Source organism: Anolis carolinensis, chromosome 2 (genome assembly GCF_035594765.1).
Source record: "Anolis carolinensis isolate JA03-04 chromosome 2, rAnoCar3.1.pri, whole genome shotgun sequence".
Classification (NCBI taxonomy): Eukaryota; Metazoa; Chordata; class Lepidosauria; order Squamata; family Dactyloidae; genus Anolis; species Anolis carolinensis.
In genome coordinates this window covers 18,433,684-18,459,275 of record NC_085842.1, presented here as the reverse complement: position 1 = coordinate 18,459,275, position 25,592 = coordinate 18,433,684, and the positions used below count along the sequence as shown (strand labels likewise).

At 43.4% G+C, this 25,592-nt stretch overlaps 1 protein-coding gene and 1 pseudogene across 1 annotated transcript in view; one reads left to right on the top strand and one right to left on the bottom strand.

Moving 5' to 3' along the window:
- The window catches only part of LOC103280228 (zinc finger protein 420), a 412,323-nt gene that overhangs the window by 249,530 nt on the left and 137,201 nt on the right, over positions 1–25,592 (top strand). The gene's annotated exons all lie outside the window — the stretch shown is intronic.
- Positions 1–25,592, bottom strand: part of LOC107982289 (zinc finger protein 208-like) — a 50,533-nt pseudogene that overhangs the window by 10,422 nt on the left and 14,519 nt on the right.

Here is a 25,592-nt window from a genome sequence, read left to right as displayed (position 1 = left end):
ACTCTATATTGAAGAGACTTTGAATAATTGACCTATCAGCACTCTTTGATTAGAATATAAAAGGTAGCAAGCCTTGTTATTTACATATTTTAGAATGGCACACACACATACATATATATGTAAAGGTAAAGGTTTTCCCCTGACGTTAAGTCCAGTCATGTGTGACTCTGGGGGTTGGTGCTCATCTCCATTTCTAAGCCGAAGAGCCAGCATTGTCCGTAGACACCTCCAAGGTCATGTGGCTGGCATGATTGCATGGAGCGCCGTTACCTTCCCGCCAGAGCGGTACCTATTGGTCTACTCACATTGGCATGTTTTCGAACTGCTAGGTTGGCAGGAGCTGGGGCTAATAGCGGGCACTCATTCCGCTCCTGGGATTTGAACCTGGGACCTTTTGGTCCACAAGTTCAGCAGCTCAGCGCTTTAAAACACTTCGCCACCAGGTGCTCATATACATATATGTACATATGTATATACATACATGCAAATGTAAGTAGATCAATTGGTACCGCTCCGGTGTGAAGGTAACGGTGCTCCATGCAGTCATGCCAATGGCCACATGATCTTGGAGGTGTCTATGGACAACACCGGCTCTTTGGCTTAGAAATGGAGAAGAGCACCAACCCCCAGAGTCAGTCACGACTGGATTTAACGTCAGGGGAAACCTTTTCCTTTACCTTATACATACATACAAATCCTTGTTTCTGTAGTGTTTAAATAAAAGAATAAAAGATAATCATGTAACATAGTGATTTCCTACCCACACAATACTAATTTCCTAACAAATGGAATTGAATTTTTAGTTCTATGTGGCAATAGTTATAATTAGATAAAATACATGTAAAGAAATGGAAGATAAGATGGGATGGAGATCGGATAGCATGGGAAGGCTAGACTACCAGTTTTGACTACAAGAGTGTGTTCTTTAATGTTGCAGAGGACATTTGAAATTTCCAAAACTTTAGGATGCATAAACTAATGGTGCTTGAGTTGAACATATACATGTAATAACTATAACAAATACAAGGCTTCTCTTCCCCTCTCCACCCCCTTCCTCTTCTTTGGAGACACAGAAAACACTTATACGGTTCTAATCTACTAATCACAGCCCTACAACCCTCGTCCCCTTGTGTTGTCGAAGGCTTTCATGGCCAGGATCACAGGGTTGTTGTGTGTCTTTCGGGCTGTGTGGCCATGTTCCAGAAGCATTCTCTCCTGACGTTTCGCCCACATCTATGGCAGGCATCCTCTGAGGATGCCTGCCATAGATGTGGGCGAAACGTCAGGAGAGAATGCTTCTGGAACATGGCCACACAGCCCGAAAGACACACAAAAACCTCGTCCCCTTCTTTGTTCTTCTTATTTCTTTGTGTGGAAAAACATCTTTTCCTTTGAAATGCATAATAAAAACTTAAGGGGGGAAAGAGGACCCAGGCAGGCAGGGGAGGGGGTTGGGAGGGGAAGGCCATTGGGCCTCTGCCTGCCTGCCTCTCCTCCTAAGGATTTCCCTGATGGAGAATTGGATGATCCCAATCCCAGGTTAGTGCAGGCCTGGGCCAACTTCGTCCCTCCCTCCAGGTGTTGTGGGCCTCAGCCCCTCTTCGGCCCTTTGGAGAAGGTCTGGGAATAAGACTCACCAGAAGGAGAAGGATGAGAAGAAGGAGACAGGCTGCAAGGAGGAGTGGGTGGCCAAATGGACAAACTCCCCTCTCCCAGCCAGGCAAGGAAGGGTTAAGGGGAGAGAGTTTGATTCCTAGACAGTCAGGAAAGCTTGGTATAAGAGGGAGTTTGGTTCCTAGAGGGACAGGAAAACACCCGGCACGTGGACAGGCCCGCTGTGCATTGCTGCTATTGCATGAGAAAACCAGCCCTGGGTCCTTGGGATGTCTAGTTTACCTGAGCCAGGTCCCCACTCACTGAAGTCTCCTTTTTCCCTCTTTTTTTCTTCCTCCTTCCCTTCTTTTCTTTCTCCTTTTCTTCCTCTTTTCCTTCCTTTCCCTTTTTCTTCCTTCCTCACTTTTTCCCCCTTTCCTACTTTTCTTCCACTCGGCCTGCCTTCCTTCCCCTTTTTCCTCTGGGAAGCCTGGCTTTTTAGAGGTACAGTAGAGTCTCACTTATCCAACACTCGCTTATCCAACGTTCTGGATTATCCAAAGCATTTTTGTAGTCAATGTTTTCAATATATCATGATATTTTGGTGCTAAATTCGTAAATACAGTAATTACTACATAGCATGACTGCGTATTGAACTACTTTTTCTGTCAAATTTGTTGTATAACATGATGTTTTGGTGCTTCATTTGTAAAATCATAACCTAATTTGATGTTTAATAGGATTTTCCTTAATCCCTCCTCATTATCCAACATATTCACTTATCCAACATTCTGCCGGCCCGTTTATGTTGGATAAGTGAGACTCTACTGTACTTTGGCAAACTATGTCTCTCATGTATATAAATTGCCCTAAACACTACATGTTTTTTTTCCTTTTATGTGTTCTTATTTTGCCTATACGTTGTATTAACCTAAGGAGCCCCGGTCGCGAAGTGCGTTAAAGCACTGAGCTGGAGTCCGAAAGGTCCCAGGTTCAAACCCCAGGAGCGGTGTGAGCGGCCGCTGTTAGCTCCAGCTCCTGCCAACCTAGCAGTTCAAAAACATGCCAATGTGAGTAGATCAATAGGTACCACTCCGGCGGGAAGGTAACGGCGCTCCATGCAGTCATGCCGGCCACATGACCTTGGAGGTGTCTACAGACAACGCTGGCTCTTCGGCTTAGAAATGGAGATGAGCACCAACCCCCAGAGTCAGACATGACTGGACTTAACGTCAGGGGAAAATCTTTACCTTTACCTGTATTAACCTAATGTTTATGCTCCTGAGATCCCCATTCTTTCCTTTTGGGGAAACCTTGTTCCTGAACCCAAAGATGTCTTGCATCCCACACAATTGCATAGCCTGGGGAAAAGAAACCAAGCTGGGAATTTCCTCATCTATTTCCAGCCTCACCCATCTCTTGAGCTTCATCTGGACATTGTAACACAATAGCTTACTTGGGCAGGGCAATCACCTCTCCCTGCCCTCTGGGGAAGAACCAATTTTACCACCTACACCTTTGATGAACAGGACCGCTCACATTGGAAGGAATCAGCATGTCTACAGCCAAAACCCATCCTCTGTCATTTTAGCATGACTGTATTAATATACAAAGGATTGTTACCTTGATGCGGTGCTGGGGCTTGAGCGCCTCAATGATGCCATGAGCTATACCGTGCAGGGCCACCCAAGACGGGAAGGTCATGGCAGAGAGGTCAGACTAAATACGATCCCTGGGGAAGGTAATGGCAACCCACCTCAGTATTCTTACCATGAAAACTACATGGATCAATACAACCAGAGAAATGTCGGTATACCATCAGAAGATAGGACCCCCCGGTCAGGAAGATGGTCAAAATGCTACCGCGGGGGGGGGGGGGGGGGGAGAGCAGAGGACTAGTCCCAGATGTGATGACGCAGTTAGCTCAAAGCTGAAAGGAAGGCTAACGGCCGACGGTGCTGGAGGTGAATGTCAAATCTGATGTTCTAAAGATCTACACACTATAGGAACCTGGAATGTAAGATCTATGAGCCAGGGCAAACTGGACGTGGTTATTGGTGAGATGTCAAGATTAAAGATAGACATTCTGGGAGTCGGTGAACTGAAATGGACAGGAATGGGCCACTTCACAAAAGATGGCCACCAGATCTACTACTGCGGACAAGAGGGACACCGAAGAAATGGAGTAGCCTTCATAGTTAATAAAGTTGCGAAAGCAGTGATTGGATACAACCCAAAAATGATAGAATGATCTCAATTCGACTTCAAGGTAAGCTGGTTAATATCACAGTGATCCAAACATACGCCCCAACCAGAGCTGCTGAAGAAGCAGAATTAGGTAAGTTCTACGAGGATCTGCAGCACCTACTGGATAACACACCAAAAAGAGACATTATTCTCATTACAGGAGATTGGAATGCTAAGGTGGGCAGTCAAATGACAACCGGGATCACAGGCAAGCATGGTCTGGGACAATCAAATGAAGCAGGACATAGGCTGATAGAATTTTGCCAGGAAAACTCTCTGTGCATAACAAACACTCTCTTCCAACGCTCAAGAATGCTCAAACTTCTGTACAGTGGCACTTATTTCCCATGCCAGTAAGGTAATGCTCAAGATCCTGCAAGGCAGACTCCAGCAATACATGGAGCAAGAGTTCCCAGATGTCCAAGCTGGGTTCAGAAAAGGCAGAGGAACCAGAGACCAAATTGTCAATATCTGCTGGATAATGGAGGAAGCCAGGGAATTTCAGAAAAACATCTATTTCTGCTTTATTGACTATTCTAATGCCTTTGACTGTGTGGATCATAGTAAACTGTGGCATGTTCTTGGTGGTATGGGGATACCAAGTCACCATGTCTGTCTCCTGAGAAATCTGTATAAAGACCAAGTAGCCACTGTAAAAACAGACCACGGAACAACAGACTGGTTCAAGACTGGGAAAGGAGTACGGCAGGGCTGCATACTTTCACCCTCCCTATTCAACTTGTGCGCAGAACATATCATGCGACCTGCGGGGCTTGAGGAATCCAAGGCCGGAGTTAAAATAGATGGAAGATACATTAACAACCTTAGGTAGGCAGATGATACCACTCTGATGGCCGAAAGTGAGGAGGAGCTGAGGAGCCTTACCACCAAGGTGAAAGAAAGTGCAAAAGCTGGGTTGCAGTTAAACGTCAAGAAAACCAAGATCATGGCAACTACACCTATTGATAACTGGCAAATAGAGGGAGAAAACGTGGAGGCAGTGACAGACTTTATATTTCTAGGCTCAAAGATCACTGCAGATGCAGACTGTGAGAGCTGGACCCATAAGGAAGGCTGAGCGAAGGAAGAGAGACGCTTTTGAACTCTGGTGCTGGAGGAAAATCCTGAGAGTGCCTTGGACCTTGGCAAGAAGATCCAACCAGTCCATCCTCCAGGAAATATGGCCCGACTGCTCACTGGAGGGAAGGATATTAGAGGCAAAATTGAAGTATTTTGGCCACATCATGAGGAGACAGGAAAGCTTGGGAAAGATCATGATGCTGGGGAAAATGGAAGGAAAAAGGAAGAGAGGCCAACCAAGGGCGAGATGGATGGACGGTATCCTTGAAGTGACTGGCTTGACCTTGAAGGAACTGGGGGTGGCGACAGCCAACACTGTTAAGAATTAAACACTACTCACACCCAAGGTTACATTTTAGAATCACACTAAGACATTTGACAATTTGTGCCACAGAGAATGTTATATATGTGATTGTATGCCCATGTAATATGTTATACATAGGAATGACCACAAGAGCCTTGAAAATGAGGATTCATGAACACCGATCGAGGGTCAAGAATGGGTGCATGGATTCCACTTTATATACACATTTTCATGAACTTGAACAAACCAGTAGATATACAAGTCTCCATAGTCCTGGGAGGATTTCCTATAGATTTCAACTGAGTTAACCACGGATTGGAATTAAACAGTCTCAATTTCTCTATAGTCCTGGGGGAATTTCCACTGGATTAAACATGAATTAGAACTGAATAGTCTTTGTCACAAACAAATCTGGTGAAAGTCTTACACAGTATGACAAAAGTAAAATCCAGAACAATGGAAAGGGATCTGTCGTTCACCCAAGATTAACAACAGTGAACAGAGATTTACTGCGGACATAAATCCTGAAGCAGAGCCTCCAACATATTTCAACAATTCAAAAAGGATTTAGAAATATATTGTCGCTTATCTGAAGAAGGAAAACCGAAACTGTACTTGTTAAGGGATGAAGTCTGAGTAAAGCATTTCCCATACTTCTGGCACTTTTATCCTTTCTTTCCTGTGTGTAGATTTTTGTGCCTCATCTGTTGTGAACTGTAAGCAAAAGACTTCCCACACTGCTGTCATTGGTATGGCTTCTCACCTGTGTGGGGTTTTTTCTGGCTTTCCAAGGCTGAACTGTCAACAAAACATTTCCCACACTCCTGGCATTGGTATGGCTTCTCTCCTATGTGGAGTCTTTTGTGGCTCAACAAGTTTGAACTCTGAGCAAAACGTTTCCCACACTCCTGGCATTGATATGGCTTCTCTCCTGTGTGGAGTCTTTTGTGCCTCGCCAAGGTAGAACTGTTAGCAAAAAATTTCCCACACTCCAGGCATTGGTATGGCTTCTCTCCTGTGTGGAGTCTTTTGTGGCTCACCAATTCTGAATTGGAAGCAAAACATTTCCCACACTCCTGGCATTGGTATGGCTTCTCTCCTGTATGGAGTCTTTTGTGCCTTACCCATTCTGAATTGTAAGCAAAACATTTCCCACACTCCTGGCATTGGTATGGCTTCTCTCCTGTGTGGACTCTTTTGTGTTTCACCAACTCTGAATGGGACGCAAAACATTTCCCACACTCCTGGCACTGGTGTGGCTTCTCTCCTGTGTGGAGTCTTTTGTGGCTCGCCAAGGCTGAACTGTAAGCAAAACACTTCCCACACTCCTGGCATTGGTATGGTTTCTCTCCAGTGTGGAGTCTTTTGTGCCTCGCCAATTCTGAATTAGAAGCAAAACATTTCTCACACTCCTGGCACTGGTAGGGCTTCTCTCCTGTATGGAGTCTTTTGTGCCTCACCAATTCTGAACTGTAAATAAAACACTTCCCACACTCCTGGCATTGGTATGGCTTCTCTCCTGTGTGGAGTCTTTTGTGCCTCACCAAGGCTGAACTGCGAGCTAAACATTTCCCACACTCCTGGCATTGGTATGGCTTCTCTCCTGTGTGGACTCTTTTGTGGCTCGCCAAGGCTGAATTGTCAACAAAACATTTCCCACACTCCTGGCATTGGTATGGCTTCTCTCCTGTGTGGAGTCTTTTGTGGCTCAGCAATTTTGAACTGCGAGCAAAACATTCCCCACACTCCTGGCATTGGTATGGCTTCTCTCCTGTGTGAAGTCTTTTGTGTTTCACCAAGTCTGAACGGGAAGCAAAACATTTCTTACACTCCTGGCACTGGTGTGGCTTCTCTCCTGTATGGAGTCTTTCATGCCTCAGCAATTCTGAACTGGAAACAAAACATTTCCCGCACTCCTGGCATTGGTATGGCTTCTCTCCTGTGTGGCGTCTTTTGTGTTTCACCAACTCTGAACGGGAAGCAAAACATTTCTCACACTCCTGACATTGGTGGTGCTTCTCTCCTGTATGGCGTCTTTTGTGTTTCACCAAGCGTGAACTCTGGATAAAAGATTTCTCATACTCCTGGCTTAAGAAAACCTCAATTCCTTCAAAAATTTCTTCTTGGCTCAGATGTGGCAATTTATATTCATCAACACATTTTCCTGATTCTTTCCATTTAAGTTGGCTTTTCCCAGCATGGAGTGTCTTGTGAAGCACAAGTGCCACATTTTGGGTAAAACACTGCCCACATCCATTGCATTTGAACGGCCTTTCTCTGGCAAAATTTCCATCTTCTCTGTGTGTTTGTTTGGGTCCTGGAAGATCCCCATTGTCTCCCAAATGTTTCCTGCGTTTGGTGCATCCATAGCTCTTCATCCAGTTATCTGTTGTGAAGAAGAAGGACAGAAACAATCATTCCTTAGTGTGAATGATAAGGAGTCTAAGAAAGTTTGATAAAAGTGGATTGAAATTATCCTGAAAACATAGATATGGAGGAAAGGAAGATAGAAATGCTGTCTTCCTCCCCCTCTTGTTTAGTAAAGATGGACACTGTTGACTGCCTGGAGTCTGTAAGGTGGATATAAGTAAGATATGTTCCAGATGTTGCCTTTTGCTCAGCCCAGCCCAGTTTTTTTCTTCTGTCTCCTTCTCTCTGGGGTAATGGATGCCTTTTCCCTTCACATTCAAATGCTTGCCTTTTTCTCTAGATGAAACTTTGTCTTGACACTACCCATTTCACAATCAGTCCCTCCTTTTTATTCCTGTCTCCCAACCGCCAATTCTTTCTATCAATTTTCAGTTAAGTTTGGATTTTTCTGCTGCAATGTAGAAGGTCCTATACCCAATTCCGGAGTGCTGAAGTGATGTCGCACTTTTACCATTAACTACCGAATGGACTCTTACAGCTTTTGGAAGTTTGCTGTAAATGTGAGTTCCAAAGGGATTGATTCTCCTGACAAACCTGGGAAGATACACGATAGTGACTGCAAAGAAAAAGAGGAAAACAATGATGAAAACAGCAAAGGGATTAGAAAAGGAAGGTCTGCAGGACTCAACCAGACATAGTAGCAAACTTACCATTTGAAAGATAGGAGCATATAGTTTGAGGACTGCAATATGCCTCTCCCAGTGCACAATAATCCCCGAGCCCCAATCATTCACAAGCAGAGAACATAGAATGCATTATATTACAAGTCACCATCTTGCTAATGACTGAGGCTAGAGACTGTTTGTGTGCTGGGAGAGGCAGCGTAGAAAGAGAGCTTAGCCTTCAGATATGAAAAAGGTAGACTACCTGGTTGGGAGGAAAAACTAAATCAAATACACCGATAAAAAGATGTATAACCGCGTCTGTGTACCTGAAGTCAGGGGAAGTTTGTTCTTTTTGATGATCCATTCTCCTGCTCCTCCCCCCAAACAAAGTGCTTCCTTCCTCTCCCTGTCTCTCTCTCACACTCACACATTCACAGAGAGAGAGAAAGTAGTGTGCCTGATCTGGGGTGATTACTCTTGATAAGCTTTCCAGGAAGCCTTGTGAGGGAGTGTATGCTTGGACTTGACTCCAATTCCCAATGTAGTCGGAATTGGTGCCAACATCACTGTTCCTCAGGCACCAAGTCAATGTCACACTTACGTCATGTTGTTCTAACATAAGCCCTGCCTTGAGAACTCTCAGATTGTGACACTTTAGAATACTGCTCCCACTAGGGAGCTGCTGACTGGAATAATGCATTTTGAAATAGAAATCCCCATCAGTGAGGGAGCCTTACCAAGAGAGTCCACAATCCCATGAATGTCCTCCATGATCTGCACGTGCAAGACTTTCTGATCAGGATTCAGAAGAGCCCACTCTTCCAGGGAGAAATGGACAGCCACATCCTCAAAGGCAAATGGGCCCTGGTGGGAAAAAAAACATTTGCTTCTCACATAAGGGCTATCAAGAGAAATACTCACAAGAAAATCTTTCAAGTAGATTTACATTCCTGTTGGCTGTTTGAAAGGGAAAGGGTTATAGCCTCCATGCCATGGTGTAAGTTTGGAGAGACGTCCGGTTGGTCACAGTCAAAACCATTTCTTAATTGATATGTAGAATCAGAAGTAGAATCTGGACACTATATTCATTTGAATGCAGCCCAAAATCCCATAGGTTTTTAAGCTACTGTACCACACTGTTGGCTTTATGTTCAATTTGTGGTCTACTAACACTCCAAGATCCCTTTCAGATGAACTGTCATCGAGCCAGGTGTCACCCATCCTGTATCTGTGCATTGCGTATTTCCTGCCTTAGTGTACTATCCTACATTTCTCCTTGTTAGTCTTTTTTGGTGATTTCCCCGATTTTCCATTTCTTGAACATGTCCCTTTTAAATCTTAGCTCATTTGATTGTTCTTTGGGCATTCTGAATTATTTAGACTTTGCATTAAGAAAACACATTCAATCTTTTCTGTTTCAACAGATGTTTGATTATTAAGCCTGGAACAAATGACACCCAGGCAGCTCCAGTCCTCCTCTCTCAGGAATCCTTCTGCTTACCTGAGTCAGTTCCACTCCATCACAAAGGGGAAGAAACGACAGAGGATTCAGCAACAACATCATTCCAGCCCCTGGGAGAGAGAGCAAGGCGTGGAAAGCTGATCACAAAAACATGTCTTAGAGGTTACAATGACAGTCCTAGAATCATTGAATCATAGTCGGAAGAGACCTTGGGGGCCATCCAGTCCAACCCCCTGCCAAGAAGCAGGAAAATCACATTCAAAGCTCGCTAATGTTCAGGTAGAATCTCCTTTCCTGTAGTTTGAACCCATTGTTCTGCGTCCTTGTCTCCAGGGCATCAGAAAACAAGCTTGCTCCCTCCTCCCTATGACTTCCCCTCAGATATTTATACATGGCTATCATGCCTCCTCTCAGCCTTCTCTTCTACAGGTTATTTATTTATTTATTTATTTATGACATTTACGTATATCCCGCCCTTCTCACCCTGAAGGAGTCTCAGAGTGACTTACAAGTTATATGTATGTACAATGTTATATTATTAGCATAGCACAATATTAGCATTATATATTAACATTTTGTACTACCCTGTTTCCCCTAAAATAAGACATCCCCAGAAAATAAGACCTAGTATAGGTTTTGCTGAATTACTAAATATAAGGCCTCCCCTGAAAGTAAGACCTAGCAAAGTTTTTGTTTGGAAGCATGTCCGCCGAACAGAACACCAGAGCATGAAGGATTGGTAAATGTACGTACCATAGGGTGTTGTACATGGAAATAATGGTAGTAACAAGAAATTCTTGATAGGACTCACAGTTTGTGTGGTTTGTGATGACAACTACTTTACAGTATATAAGAAATGTTCATTTTTTTGTTCAAAAATAAATGTGACTTCTTCTTCATGGAAAAATAAGACATCCCCTGAAAATAAGACCTAGCGCATCTTTGGGAGCAAAAATTAATATAAGATATATTTCCGGGGAAACACGGTATACCACTATATTGCAATATTATTAAAAATATTATATGCAATACATAATATATAATTATTATATTATTATATTTTGCTATTATTAGTAGTATATTGTATTATTATCAATATTATATGTATATACAATATATTATATTATTACCATAACACAATACTGGTATTATATATTGCTATATGGTGCTGCGGGAGGGCCTCCCAACTGATGACCCAGGAGACATGGTGGAACTGCGTCTTCCTGGCTCCCCTTCTTCACTCTGGCCTCCACGAGGACTCCAAAATCTTTTTCACATGTACTACTATCGAGCCAGGCATCCCATATTCTGTATCTTTTCATTTCTTTCTTTCTGCCCCAGTGGAGCATCTTGCATTTGTCCCTATTGAACTTCATTCTGTTAGTTTTGGTTCATCTCTCAAACCTGTCAAGATTGCTTTGAACTCTGCTCCTATCTTCTGGAGTATTAGCTATCCCTCCCAATTTGGTGTCATCTGCAAAGTTGATGATCATGCCTTCTAACCCTGAAAAGAACCGGGCCCAGGACAGAACCCTGCAGCACTCCACTCCTCCTAAAAAGAAGCCTATGAGGAAATGACCCTAAGAACACAGGAGAATTCAACAACCCAATAATATGTGAAATTTTTAGGATTTAGGATTTAGTCTCACAAGCAGTGCTGTGAGTTGGTTGGATTGAAACTACTGTGTTTCCCTGAAAATAAGACCTAGTAGAGGTTGTGGTGAATTGCCAAATATAAGACATTCCCTGAAAGTAAGACCCAGGAGAAGGGAATCGCTGCCAGTGAGGAAAGCATGTGCGGCAAAAAGGAGGAGGGAAAGGCGCACATCTTTCCCTCCTTCTCCTTCGTGCCGCACACACCTTCCTCGGCGGAGGAGGAGAGAGCAAAATAAGACATCCCCTGAAAATAAGATCTAGCGTGTCTTTGGGAGCAAAACTTAATGTAAGACACTATCTTATTTTCAGGGAAAGAGGGTAGTACTGGGCTTGGTGTTTCAATTGACTAGAGTTATACTTTGTTGTCTGTTTGCCTTCCAGCTCAGTTTCAGGGCTCATCTTGTATTCGGGTCCCACCTGGGAAGATACTGAAAAGATTGGGCAAAACTGGAGGAAAGAAAAATCCTCCCTCGGAAGGATTTAATCTAAGATGGGGTTGGCACGGGTATATGCGGTATGGAAAAACCAAAGTAGAGAAGAATTTCAGAAATCATTACATCAGATCAGCATTATATAATGTTTGGGACAAATATAAAGGCTATTTTTATACAAAAACTCCATTATGGATATTGCCCCTGGAGGCCAACCAAAGGAGACCACTTGGGTGGATAGATTGGCCAACATACATAGAAATCTTAAATAAAACAACTAGAACTGAAGAATTACCCCAAATACAGAAATATTATTAAAGTATTTCATGGCTACACTATATGCAGATTGCAGCTAGAGAAAGAATTATGGGACAATTTACTACAAATTTAAAAAGTATATCAATTCTATATCAAAAGTTACTAGAATGGGCTACAGAAAGGGAGGAGATCAAGGATTCAATGAATGGTGAAAAAACATTGGGAGACCTATAAAAAAGGATGAATGGGAATTAATTTGGATGAGGAAAATTAAATATACATATGCCAGTGACCTTAAAGAAAACTGGCTGAAATTATTGCATAGATGGTATCTGACCCTACAAAAAATTAGCTTTAATGTATAAAAACACCAATAATAAATGCTGGAAATGCAAGTTGGCTCCTACCTACATATGTGGTGGAGCTACAAAAAAATTGAAATATTGGAAAGATATCCACGTAGAATGTAATAAGATATTAAAAATTAATTTGGAACTGAAACGGAAAATCCTCCTACTAGGGCTATATGAACCCCAAAATAAGATTGACTTAAATAAGGACAAACTTTTCACCCTTTTGATAACAGCAGCTAGAATAGTCTTAGAAAAATTATGGAAATCAGAAGAAACACCCACAAAAGACTAAGAAATGTACTCGCAGAGCAATGAAAGAAACTGATTGGTCGGCTTTCGAAGAATACTTGAAAATAATAAAGAAGAATACAAGTGAAGAAAGAAACGGAAGCAAATGAAAGAGAAGAACGGAAGTCAACCCCTCCCCATCATTTTTAGGCCCTGGCATTGGCCAAAATGTCTACCCTACCCTCTACCTCTAGCCCTGAGAAATTCCCTTCTTCCCCGCCCCCCCTCCACATCACACCCCATCACCATCCCTATTACTACCCTCCCATACCCTATCCCCCTCTCTCCTCCCCTTACCATTCCCTTAGGTTTTTTTTAAAATGTAGTGTTTCAGAAATGCATCAATAAAAATTATTTAAAAAGGAAGATACTGAAGGGCTGAAATTTCAGTATAATAATTTTATTTCTTACCCATCTCTCCTTGTACCTCGAGGCAGGTTACAAATATTGCCAAAATTCAACAAGATATAAGATATGTACCCATCTCAAGGCCAAATCATCCTGCATATGCACCACCTCAAGCTCAAACTGTGGATGTGCTACAATCCCCCCCAAAGAGGAATTTACACTGGGATAAAACACCAAAACTCCCAGAACAGTTCTTTCTTACCCTGCAAGTCTGCAGCCCCATCTCCTTCTTCCTTGAGTTCCTTCTGCTGGAGGCTCTGGATGGTGTTTGATGGAGGTTTCTCTGATGCAGGGACATTAGACTGGACTTCGATGCAGTTATTTTGGGCCTGAAAGAGAACAGAGTATTCCAGAAGTAATATGGAGAAAGTTCAAATATATTACAGACCTATGTGCAGAAACCTCATGGATTTTTTTAAGAGAATAACTCTGAGATTGCAACCTAATTGGAAGCAAATGCCATACTCTCCCTCCCATCATTTTTAATGTTATATCTGGAGGTCAACACATTTAGACAGAGCAGCAACCAAGTTTACAGTGTATATGGAGGTGACAGCAAGAGGGACAGAGCAGGTGGGGAAAGAGGCAGAGGGAGCAGAGTCCGGCTTTTTCCTCACATCAGTCCCATCTTGGAAGAAAGGCAGGATGAATGTTTGATCTATTAATCCGTCCCAAAGTTAGTGAAACCAAGAGGAAATGCTCTCACCTGTTCCTCCTGCCTCTTGTCCTCTGCCCGACTCAGGAGGAAGCCTTCCGCCAGGGCCACCGCCTGGGAAGAGGTCTCTGCCCCACACTCTCGGACCCAGCTCCCCATCTCTGGGGGCAGGAGGCTCAGGAACTGCTCCAGGATCACCAGGTCCAGCATCTCAGCCTTGGTGTGTTGCTCTGGCTTCAGCCACTGGCGGCAGAGATCGTGGAGGCGGCTGCAAACCTCTCTGGGTCCCTCATCCTGTTTGTAGGAGGACTGCCTGAAGCGCAGGCATTGTATGTGCGCATTCAGGAACATCTGTGCAGTTCTTTCCCAGAATTCCCCACTGCTCCCGGGAGCCCTGCCTGCTTCAGGTCCAGGTGGGTTGGGCCTCTCCATGTTGTAAGAAGTCTGATGGAGAACCCAACTGAATCCAAGATGTTTTTCCTCCCTCTTCTTTCAAGGGAATGGACTCTGGAAAAAACGACTAAAATTTACAAGGAGTTACACCATCAAATAACATTTTAACAAAATGATATATAAATGGTACATAACTCCAGAAAATAAATATGCAAACAAATAACTGGAACTTTCTATAATTTGTGGTGGACTTGTCCAAAAGCTAAAGAATTCTGGATAAAAATCCATAGAGACATGGAACCTGTATTAGAGTACAAGTTCCCACTAAAACCAGAACTTTTTCTACGGGGATTATTAGACAAACAGACATTGATACATCAAGAAAGAATCTTTCTTTATATAAAAACAAAAGCAAGTACTGAATACACAAAACTATAAAAACAACAAAACATGCCAACACCACAAAATTGGATTAAAAACGTTTTTGAAATGGCCACAACAGACAAATTAACTTTAGCTGCACAACAAACAAATACAGAGAAACTTTAAGAAGAATGGAAACCCTTCATTGAATTTATAAAGAACCATAGGAAGATGACCACAGCAGGATCTGTGGACTAAAATAGTGTTAATAGTATATAAGGTCTCACTTATCCAAGCTAAACGGGCCGGAAGAAGCTTGGATAAGCAAATATCTTGGATAATAAGGAGGGATTAAGGAAAAGTCTATTAAACATCAAATTAGGTATGATTTTACAAATTAAGCACTAAAACATCATGTTATACAACAAATTTGACAGAAAAAGTAGTTCAATACACAGTAATGTTATGTTGTAATTACTGTATTTACGAATTTAGCACCAAAATATCACGATATATTGAAAACATTGACTACAAAAATGTCTTGGATAATCCAGAAGCTTGGATAAGTGAGGCTTGGATAAGTGAGACTCTACTGCAGTTAACATTTTGTACTATTTATAAACGCTATATTGAAGAGACTTTGAATAATTGACCAATCAGCACTCTTTGATTAGAATATAAAAGGTTTCAAGCCTTGTTATTTCTATATTTTAGAACTGCAAACACACACACACACATATATGTATACACAAATCCATTTACATAAAAGAAGAAAAGATAACCATGTAACATAGTGAATTCCCACCCACACAATACTAATTTACTAACAAATTGAATTGATATTTTAGGTCTATATGGCAATAGTTATAAAATGTAAGAGAAGATGGGAAGGAGATCGGATAGTGTGGGAAGGAATGACTACCAGTCTTAAGGACAAGAGTGTGTTCTTTTCTGTTTCAGAGGACATTTGGAACGTCCAAAAATTTAGACTATTAGTAAAATAATAAGTGCTTGAGTTGAAGATATAGATGTAATAACTATAACAAATACAAGGCTTCTCTTCCCCCCTCCACCCCCTTCCTCTTCCTCGGTGACACAGAAGACATTTGCAGTCTACTAATCACAGCCCTGCAACCCTCGTCCCCTTCTTTGTTCTCCTTTTTTCTTTGTGTGGAAACATCTTTTCCTTTGTAAAAGCGTAATCAAAACTTAAGGGGGGAAAGAGGACCCAGGAAGGCAAGTGAGGGGGTTGGGCGGGGAAAGCCATTGTCCCTCGGCCTGCCTCTCTCTCCTCAGAAGGACCCCCTGGTTGAAGCAGGGACAGCCTGGCCGTCTGTGGTGGTGACCCCCAGTCCCACCTGCCTCAGGCCCCCTTTTCTCCAGGGTGAACGTGGCTCCAGGCCTTTGAAGCTGGTTGTTTCTCTTTGCTCTCGGTCAGTGTGTGTCGGAAGGCCTACCTGTGAGGGAAACAGGACTGGGCCAACTTTGTCCTTCCCTCCAGGTGTTGTGGCCTCAGCCCCTCTTCGGCCCTTTGGAGAAGGTCTGGGAACAAGACTCACCAGAAGAAGGAGAAGGAGAAAGAGGAGACAAGCTGCAAGGAGGAGGAGGAGGAGGGAGAGGCCAAAGGGACAAACTCTCTCTCCCTGCCGGGAAAGGAAGGGTTAAGGGGAGCGAGTTTGGTTCCTAGAGGGACAAGAAAGGCGGGTCTAAGGAGGCCCACTTCCTTCCTGCCTCTCTGGGAACCAAACTCTCTCCCCTTAACCCTTCCTTGCCCAGCGTTACATTGGAAGGAGGGGAAAGAGCATCTCTCAAAAGCCAGGGAACCAAAAGTCTAAAGATTTCTTTTTATCATGACAGAAGCAAACACACTGTAAGCCACGTTTGGTGTCAGAGAATGGGACTAAAGATGATGGCATAGATATATACTCATGGAAGAAAATTTCCGTATTCATAGGTTAGTTAGTTATATATATTCTCTGCCTGCCAAACCACTGCTCCCCAACCCCACTGAACATTAAATTTATTTATTTATTTACAGCATTTATATTCCGCCCTTCTCACCCCGAAGGGGACTCAGGGCGGATCACATTACACATATAGGCAAACATTCAATGCCTTTTAACATAGAACAAAGACAGACAAACATAGGCTCCGAGCGGGCCTCGAACTCATGACCTCCTGGTCAGAGTGATTCATTGCAGTGATTCATTGCAGCTGCTCTCCAGCCTGCGCTGCAGCAGATCAAAGGAGAGCAGGGCCTCCATCCACAACAGAAAGAGAATGTCTCAGCCCTGGGTCAAGTCCCACAGCTCCCTTTTCCCAAGGAGGACGAACACAGACTTGGAGGTGCGACAAAAGCCCCCGCCACAAGCAGACTCTTCATTGAGAAATCCCCTGCTACAATAGCTTCTCTCCAAAGCACCCTTCGGCTAAGGCAAGGGAATCTCAATTTAGAGTTTTGTTAGAAGGGTGTCACTGATTTTCACATCCCAGTCTTGCACATTATTACTACAAAGGAGTGGAGTAAGTACAGTAGACTCTCGGATATCTGACCTCTGCTTATCCAACACTCCGTATTATCCTCTCCCATGTGCCGGGCCCAGCGCAGTGGGTTCTTGCCAGGAGGGAAAAGTCTGTGCTGGCCGCATCTCACCCTTCCAGTGGGCGCCTGGCACTTAGAGGCCGGCTACACGTTGCTGAGAAACAGCTTTTTCTAGGCAGCAACGCGCAGTGGGCCTCTCCAAGCACCGGGTGCCCGCTGGGAAGGGCAAGATGTGGCCAGCGCAGACTTTTCTTCTCCGGCAAGCACCCAGCACATGGAGAGACCCGCTGTGCCTTGTTGCCTAGGAAAACAGCCGTTTCACAGCAACGCACAGCAGGCCTCTCCATGTGCCTGGTACCTGCGCTCTGCAACCTAAAAAACAAACAAACAGCATGTTGCTTATTTCTGTGATCACCTCTTCCCTTATGAACCCACACGGGCCTTAAGACCTTCTGGGGAAGCTCTTCTCTCACTCCCACCTCCGTCCCAAGCGCAGTTGGTGGGAACGAGGGAGAGGGCCTTCTCTGTGGTGGCCCCTTGACTCTGGAACTCTCTCCCCAGGGAGATCAGACTGGCACCTTCATTGTCCACCTTCCATAGAGATTAAAAACATGGATGTTCTGGTGCACATTTGAGTGAATAGTCCCGCTTGTTTACAATTGCTCATTGCACTTTATCTCTGCTCCTCAGCTTTTTAGATTTCCAGTGTCTTGATGAGACCATTCCTCTTGCTCATCCTTGATCGTCCCTGTACTTCCCATGAACCCTACTTAAGAGTCCTGCACTAGTCACTCTCTGCATATGCTGTACTTGTGACCAGGTTTTCAAGTAATTGCTGTGTTTTATATGTTGTATGCTGTTTTATATTTATTTTGTTTATATTGTTTTAATTCATGTATTGTGTTTTAGTCTATCTTATTGTTCGGCTCGTCCCCATGTGAACCACCCCGAGTCCCTTCGAGGAGATGGTGACAGGATATAAGAATAATGTTGTTACTGTTGTTGTTGTTATTATTATGTTGCTTCCCAGAAAAATAGCAACATGCCCAGCAACAATACAACTGCAGTGATGCTCCCAAATAAGTGGCTGACCCCTACTGCCACCGATCTATGCATGCCTTCTTCACAGGACTGAATTTTTACGGATTTAACTTCCAACAATGTTGTTACTGTAAGTTCATTCTATGCAATTCTATTTTTATTTGTAGTCAATTTTTTAGTAGTCAATGTTTTTGTAGTCAATGGTTTCAATATATTGCGATGTTTTGGTGCTAAATTTGTAAATACAGTAATTACTAGAGAACGTTACTGTGTATTGAAATGCTTTTTCTTTCCATTTGTTGCAAAACATGTTGTTTTGATGATTTATTTGTAAAATCATAGCAGAAGTCCTGTGTTCAATTGTGGAATCCCAGCTGAAAAACAACATATGTAAACTAGGAAATTGCAACCAAGGTGGTAAAGGAACTGGAAACTAAGCCCAGAGGAACAATGGATGGAATTACATATATATTTCTTTTTAAAATAAGTGACATGAAATCGTAATTAACCAACTGATATGAATAGTATATAATAATAAATCTTGATTTATATCCAACGTTTATCCGTAAATGGGACCCGAAGTGGCTCACAACATTATATAAAAGACAGTAAAACCCTGGTTATCCGATTTAAACAGGTGGACTGAATCTCGGATACCCGGATTTGTCGGGTAACCCGAACTGTAGGCCCAGGCGCCTAGCGGAGGGAGGAAACTTCTCCCTCCGGCAGGCGCTTGGATCCAGGGAAGCGTGAGGTGTGCTGCTGCTTAGCGACACACGCTTTGTGCTTCTCTAAAGGCCCAAGCACCAGCCGAAGGGAGAAGTTTCCTCCCTCCAACAGGTGCTTGGACCCAGGGAAATGCAAGGCCTGCCACTGCTTAGCGACACGCTTCACGCTTCTCTAAATGCCCAAACTTCTCCCTTCAGCAGGCGCCCCGGCCAAGGGAAGCAGGCCACGATCGCAGGCCGCTTCCGAGACGCTTGCTTCTCCCTCTCCTTGCGACTCCCTCTACCTCTCCCACTCCTTCTCGCGAGATCCCTTCACTCGCGAGAAGGAGAGGGAGGGGTGCCTCAGATAATACAGAGCCTCGGTTAACTGGAGCTCGGTTAACCAGGGTTCTACTGTCTGTGTGTGTGTGTGTGTGTGTGTGTGTGTGTGTGTGTGTGTGTGTATATATATATATATACACACACACATACAGAGAACAATAGCTTACAAAAACAAAATTCCAGTAAGAAATAAATAAGCACATTTAAAAACATTAGTTTAATACAGTTACTGCAAGTGACTCAGATAGATGGGAATCTTCGCGCAACTCAATAAAAGTTAGCCTTCCTGTCATTAAAGCAAAGTGTCTTCATCAAAAGTTTGTGCAAACAGGAAGGTCTTTAGCTGTTTTTTAAAAGATGTCAGGGACGGGGCTGTTTTAACTTCCTTGGGGAGGAAGTTCCAAAGAGTTGGAGCGGACGCCAAGAAGGCCCTCTTTCTCCTCGCCGCCAACCGCATTTCTGATAGTGGCGTCAAAAAGAGGAGGGCCTTGCTAGAAGAGCTTAATGTTCGGTCAGGTGGGTATTAGGAGATGCAGTCAGATAGGTAAGTAGGACCTGAACCCTTTAGGGCTTTAGAGGTCAACACCAGCACCTTGAACCGGGCCTGGAAAGGAATTAGCAGCCAGTCCAGGTGCTTTAGCATGGGAGTAGTATGCTCCCTGAGTCCAGCACATGATAATAACCTGGCTGCAGATCTTTGAACTAACTGAAGTTTCTGGACACTCTCCAAGGCAGCCTCACATAGAGCCTGTTACAGTAGTCTAAATGGGGTGTAACCAAGGCATGGACCACCATTACTAAGTCCGGCTTCTCAAGGTATGATTGCAGCTGACGCACAAGTTTTAATTATGCAAAGGCCCTCCTGGCCACTGCCAACACCTGGGCCTCCAGGGTCAACGATGAGTCCAGGACCCCCAGACTGCAGACCTGTGTCTTTGGGGGAGTGTGACCCAATCCAGCATAGGTTACCTATACCCTGATCTGACTTACGACTGACCAGGAGGACCTCCGTCTTGTCTGGATTCAATTTCAATTTGTTAGTCCTTATCCAGTCCACAACAGCTGACTGGCACCGATTCATGGTCTAGGCTGCTTCCTTGGCTTTTGGTGGAAATGACTAGTAGAGTCGGGTTTGATCTGTGTACGGATGGCACCAAATTCCAAAACTCCAGAACATCTCCCCCAGAGGTTTCATGTAGATTTCTAAACAACATGGAAAACAGAATTGAACCCTGAGGGACCCCACAAAACAACAGTCGTGAGGGCGAGCAGGCGTCGCCCTACACTGCCATCTGGGCATGACCTTCCAGGAAGGAATGGAGCCACTGCAAAACAGGGCCTCCAAGTTCCATCCCAGCCAGGGGACTCAGGATACCATGGTCGATGGGATCGAAGGCCGCTGAGAGGTCCAAAGAACCAACAGGGAACACTTCCCCTCAAGATCTCTACGTAGATCATCTACCAAGGTGACCAAAGCTGTCTTCATTCATGACCGGGACTGAAACCAGACTGAAATGAATCCAGATAATTAGCGTCATCCAGAAATCTCTGGAGTTGCAAGACCACCACTTCCTCTAGAACCTAGTTTCTTGAGTAGTAGTTTCACCACTGCCATTTTTAGGCCAGATTGGGAATATGCCTTGACTAAGGGAAGCATTACTCACCTTCTTCACCCAGTCAACTAACCCCCCCCCCCCTCGCCTGTTTGATAAGGCAAGAAGGGCAAGGATCTAGAACGCACGTGGTGGGTCTCGCATCCACAAAGACTGTATCAATAGTGGCATCCAAGTTGGAACGGATTCGAGCAACTTTATCTGCAAAGAAACTTACACACTCTTCACAGTGAACTGCCAGGCAGCCAGGGGGGTCCGCCTGAGAATCGGGTTGAAAGAGTCACCTAGAATTATAGAATAGTAGAGTTGGAAGAGACCTCATCGGCCATCAAGTCCAACCCCCTGCCAAGAAGCAGGAAATCGCATTCAAAGCACCTGACCACCCAGAACAGCTCCTGTGGGCGGTTCCTTGCAGATGCAATGTTGGCGGCTATAAATAATATTTCCCACGCACCTGGCATTGGTATGGTTTCCCTCCTGTGTGGAATCCTTTGTGGCTCACCAAGTTTGAACTGCGAGCAAAATGTTTCCCATGCTCCTAGCATTGGTATCCCATGCTCCTTTCATGTGTGGAGTCTTTTGTGGCTCAGTAATTTTGAACTGCGAGCAAAACATTTCCCACACTCCTGGCATTGGTATGGCTTCTCTCCTGTGTGGACTCTTTTGTGGCTCACCAAGGTAGAACTCTGAGCAAAACATTTCCCACACTCCTGGCATTGGTATGGCTTTTCTCCTGTGTGGACTCTTTTATGCCTCACCAAGGTAGACTTGTCAACAAAACATTTCCCACACTCCTGGCATTGGTATGGCTTCTCTCCTGTGTGGAGTCTTTTGTGGCTCAGTAATTCTGAACTAAGAGCAAAACATTTCCCACACTCCTGGCATTGGAATGGCTTCTCTCCTGTGTGGAGTCTTTTGTGGCTCAGTAATTTTGAACTGACAGCAAAACATTTCTCACACTCCTGGCATTGGTATGGCTTCTCTCCTGTGTGGAGTCTTTTGTGTCTCACCAAGGTAGAACTATCAGCAAAACATTTCCCACACTCCTGGCATTGGTATGGCTTCTCTCCTGTGTGGAGCCTTTTGTGCTTCCCCAAGTGTGAGCTGTCAGTAAAACATTTCCCACACTCCTGGCATTTGTAAGGCTTCTCTCCAGTGTGGAGTCTTTTGTGCCTCACCAAGGGTGAACTGTCAACAAAACATTTCCCACACTCCTGGCATTGGTATGGCCTTTCTCCTGTATGGATTCTTTTGTGCTTCACCAAGGCAGAACTATTAGTAAAACATTTCCCACACTCCTGGCATTGGTATGGCTTCTCTCCTGTGTGGACCCTTTTGTGGCTCGCCAAGGCTGAACTGTGAACAAAACATCTCCCACACTCCTGGCATTGGTATGGCTTCTCTCCTGTGTGGACTCTTTTGTGCCTCAGTAATTTTGAACTCTGAGCAAAACATTTCCCACACTCCTGGCATTGGTATGGGTTTTCTCCTGTGTGGACTCTTTTGTGTGTCAGCAATTCTGAACTGGAAGCAAAACTCTTCCCACACTCCTGGCACCTGTATGGTTCCTGTCCTGTATGAAATCTTTCATATTTCGCCAAGCGTGAACTCTGGATAAAAGATTTCTCATACTTCTGGCTTATGAAAACCTCAGTTCCTTCAAAGATTTCTTCTTGGCTCAGATGTGGCAATTTATATTCATCAATACGTTTTCCTGTTTCTTTCCATTTAAGTTGGCTTTTCCCAGCATGGAGTGTCTTGTGAAGCACAAGTGCCACATTTTGGGTAAAACACTGTCCACATCCATTGCATTTGAAAGGCCTGTCTCTGGCATACTCTTGATCTTCTCTGTGAGTTTGTTGGGGTCCTGGAAGGTCCCCATTGTGTCCCAAATACTTCTTGCGTTTCTTGCATGCATTGCTACTCTTCCAGTTATCTGCTGTGAAGAAGAAGGACAGAAACAATATTCCGTAGCGTGAGTGATAAGGATATAGTAGATATAGTAGCAAACTTACCATTTGAAAGATAGGGGCAGAGAGTTTGATTACTGCTATCTACCTTTCCCAGTGCACAAAAAACCCCAAGACCCAATCATTCACAGAAACCAATAATAATAATAATAATAATAATAATAATAATAATAATAATAATATCAACAACTTTAACTTTATACCCCATCTCCATTTCCCCGAAGGGACTACAGACAGTGCAAAAAACACAACAATGTAAAAACAAATCAGTAAGACATATTTAAATCACATTTACAATAAAACATAGCAAGATAAAAACCTGATTAGGCTCATAAAAATAAATTGGGCCAGAGAAAGTGCATATAGTGAAGAATATAAACTAACGAGGAGGTAAGTAACCCAGAACTGTTATCATGATAGGGAGCTTGGGATGGGGTAAACATAAAAACATTCCAACTGAAGGAATGGAATAAAATGCAGCAGAGATACTGTTAATCAAATAAGAAAAGCCCTAAATCTAAGGACGAAGAGCATTAGCTGAAGGCCTGTTGGAAGAGTCAGGTTTTCAGGTTCTTCCGAAAAGTTAGAAGGGTAGGGGCTTGCCTAATCTCCCTGGGGAGAAAGTTCCAGAGCCGGGGGGCCACAATGGAGAATGCATTATATTACAAGTCACCATCTTGCTAATGACTGAGGCTAGGGACTGTTTGTGTGCAGGGAGAGGCAGCGTAGAAAGAGAGCTTAGCCTGCAGATATGCAAAAGCTAGCCTACCTGGTTGGGAGGAAAAACTAAGTCAAATACCACACCGATAAAAAGATGTATCACCGCGTCTGCGTACCTGAAGCCAGGGGAAGTTTGTTCCATTTGAGGATCCATTCTCTCTCCCTCTCCCCAGTCAATCTGCTTCCTCCCTCGCTCTGCCTCTCTCTCATACTCACACCTTCTCAGAGAGAGAGAAAGGGAGTGTGGCACGCTTGGACTTGACTCCAGTTATGGAAGTCTTCCCAATGTTGTCAGAATTGGTGCCAACACCACTGTTCCTTGGGCACCAAGTCAATGTCACACTTTTGTCATGTTTTTCTAACATAAGCCCTTCCTTGAGAACTCCCTTGAGATTGTGACAATTTAGAATACTGCTCCCACTAGGGAGGTGCTGAATGGGAGACTGCATTTTGAAATAAAAATCCCCATCAGTGAGGGAGCCTTACCAAGAGAGTCCACAATCCCATGAATGTCCTCCATGATCTGCACGTGCAAGACTTTCTGATCAGGATTCAGAAGAGCCCACTCCTCCAGGGAGAAATGGACAGCCACGTTCTCAAAGGCAAATGGGCCCTGGTGGAAAAAGTAAAGATTTCCTTCTCACATAAGGGCTATCAAGAAAAATACTCACAAGAAAATCTTTAAAGTAGATTTACATTCCCGTTGGCTGTTTGAAACGAAAACGGTTACGACCTCCATGCCATGGTGTAAGCTTTGGAGAGACATCTGGTTGGTCACAGTCAAAACCATTTCTTTTTTTTCACAATTTTTTTATTTTTTAAAACACAAAAAATACATACCATAGAAATAATAATAATAATAATAATAATAATAATAATAATAATAATAATAATAATTTTATTCTTGTATCCCGCCCCATCTTCCCGTAGGGACTCGGGGCGGCTCACATGGGGCCTTGCCCAACATCACAATATAAAAACAAATCAAAACACATAAATTTACAACAATAAATCAACAATATCAGTAAAACCATCATAAAAACAATATTGCAGGAAAAAGCGTTAAAAACAAATATAAAACACAAGTCCAGGCCAAAGGGCAAATGTGTCAAATCGGGGGGAGGTAGTTACGTAATTGACATAGTCATTAAAGTACTAGAAATGACAATAATGACAATAAGAAGGCGAATCAGTGGGTCTATTATTATGTAGGCAGACAACTTGAACCAACAGAATTCATTCATCAAAGGCTTACATAGACATACAAAACATTTACAATTCCCACCACCAACACGAGGATTGTTTTCTTTTTACATATTCAATTCTTTGTGAGACAATCTTTATATCTTTATCTTTATCCATTTCCATCCTATATACTATATGACATTTGTATCTTATTTCTTATGGCTTGATCTCCAGATTAATTCATGATATAGTTCTTTACCATCTTTCTTCAATTTCTCTTGTTCTATTTTCATTAGTTTTTCCAATTTTAGTTTCACATTCATAATTTCAAATTCCATTTGCTCCACCATATATTGGTACCATTTACTTACTGACCATTTGGATTTATCTTTCCACCCTAATACTATTACTGCTTGTGCACATTCAATTATTGCTTCTTTTATTTCCCTTTTATTTCCCATTTCCTCTCTTTTCCCTAATACCGCTATTTCCTTTGTTATAACCCACTCATTTCCTAGTATTTGATTTGACTCATTTTGTATAGTCTGCCAAAAATATTGTACATATTCACATTCCCACATCATGTGCATAAACCGCCCTTTCTGATGATGGTCAAAACCATGTCTTAATTGATAAGTAGAATCAGAAATGGAATCTGGACATGTTCCAGGTTTCACTGTGGTGCCCTAAAGTGGACCTTATTTTATTCCAGATGAGGTCTCATCAAAACAGAAAGCAGGTCACCATGACTTCCCTTAATCTAGATACTATATTCGTTTGAATGCAGCCCAAAATCCCATAGGCTTTTAGGCTGCTCCATCACATGATTGGCTTTATGTTCAACTTGCAGTCTACTAACACTCCAAGATCCCTTTCACGTGAACTGTCGTTGAGCCAGGAGTCACACATCCTGTATCTGTGCATTGTGTATTTCCTGCCTTAGTGT